At 46.6% G+C, this 1,407-nt stretch overlaps 1 protein-coding gene across 24 annotated transcripts in view; it reads right to left on the bottom strand.

The window, feature by feature from the left end:
- cacna1aa (calcium channel, voltage-dependent, P/Q type, alpha 1A subunit, a) overlaps nucleotides 1-1,407 on the bottom strand; it is a 54,913-nt gene that overhangs the window by 41,004 nt on the left and 12,502 nt on the right. The gene's annotated exons all lie outside the window — the stretch shown is intronic.

Raw genomic sequence — 1,407 nt, 5'->3', positions numbered from 1 at the left:
CCCCCTCCCACCCCCATCCATCTTTTCTGCGCATCAACAACTTACAGATATGTATACTTCACATAGAGTCGCGCTACAAGATGTTTCACACACACGCACACACACACACACACACACACACAAATGCACACCTGCAGAGCAAACAGATGCCGGTAGGAGATCCAACATATTGAGTGCAAATCATTTTCCCCAATGTGCAATGGAAAGTAGGTCATTAAACGAAGACACCCAATGATGATCAGAGGCTATGACTGTACAATACATCTTGAATCGCACCAACGGGTACGCGGAATGCAGCCCTTTTTAAGAAGCCTCATTATTTGGAGTAACGTTAAGCACCACCGCTCGTACCCACCGCCGCTTCTCACGGGAACGTCGCGCATTATAAAAACATCATCTTATGTGCCCACTTGCCACCTGCGTTCCCGCTGACTTCAGCTCGATGAGGCTAATTAGTTGCGTCCACAAAGGCCGACCAAATACGCTCTCCACTTATCTTTTTTGCTGTTGTTATGAAGCCCATTTATCCAAAATGCCCTCTCGTGTTATATTCACGCCGCTCCCCCCAAAATCGTACGGCGCGAAAGGTACCGCAGTCCGTTCGTTCTTCTTCTTACGATCACTCAAAGAAATAATGTCCATTTATTTTCCCTTGATTGCAAAGTAATTGAAAAGGCGCTTGTTTTTCTGTTTTATTTATTTCTTTTTTTCTCGCCACTTCCTTCGTTCATCAGTTGCATATAAAACGAGCTGAAGGTTGGAGAGGTGCACTGCAAGAATGGTTGTAAACTATAAGCGTAATTGGACGAGTAATCAATAGTGGGCATTAAAAACAACAACTATCTTATTCCCAGTGCCACATCACTCACATAATTTACTACAAAATGGAGGTCAACATACACACACGCGCGCGCGCATGCGCCCCAAACTCATATCAAACAACCATCCAACAAGGTTGTAGAGTGGACAGCCGATCCATTCACAATCATGTGAATTGTTTGTCTTTGAACGTCTGCAAAGAGAGCGGCCGCGAGTCCACGAGCGGGGACGAGGGAACGGGGAGGAATTTTTTTTTGAAGTGGAAATGCGCGCGTTTGTCTGTGCGCAGCGGTCAGCGTGTTATCAAAGGTACGGGCCAAGAGATGGGCGGAAAGGCCGAGTCGCTTTCATGTTCAAAGCGGCGGGGCTGCTAAAAACACACTCGTGGAGAGCATCGTGAAAGTGTGTGTGTGTGTGTGTGTGTGTGTGTGTGTGTGTGTGTGTGTGTGTGTGAAAACCTCATGGGGGACATGCTTCAGTCAGTATCAAAGGATTGACTCTGCAAATATATATATTGTATATGAAGTACATATGTAGGTATGTAGGGCGGCACGGTGGGCGACTGGTTAGCACGTCCGCCTCACAGTA

The sequence above is a fragment of the Hippocampus comes genome, unplaced genomic scaffold (assembly GCF_001891065.2).
Source record: "Hippocampus comes isolate QL1 unplaced genomic scaffold, H_comes_QL1_v1.1 scaffold427, whole genome shotgun sequence".
In the NCBI taxonomy this organism is placed as follows: Eukaryota; Metazoa; Chordata; class Actinopteri; order Syngnathiformes; family Syngnathidae; genus Hippocampus; species Hippocampus comes.
Note: the sequence above shows the minus strand (reverse complement) of the source record. Positions and strands in the feature narration are given on the sequence as shown.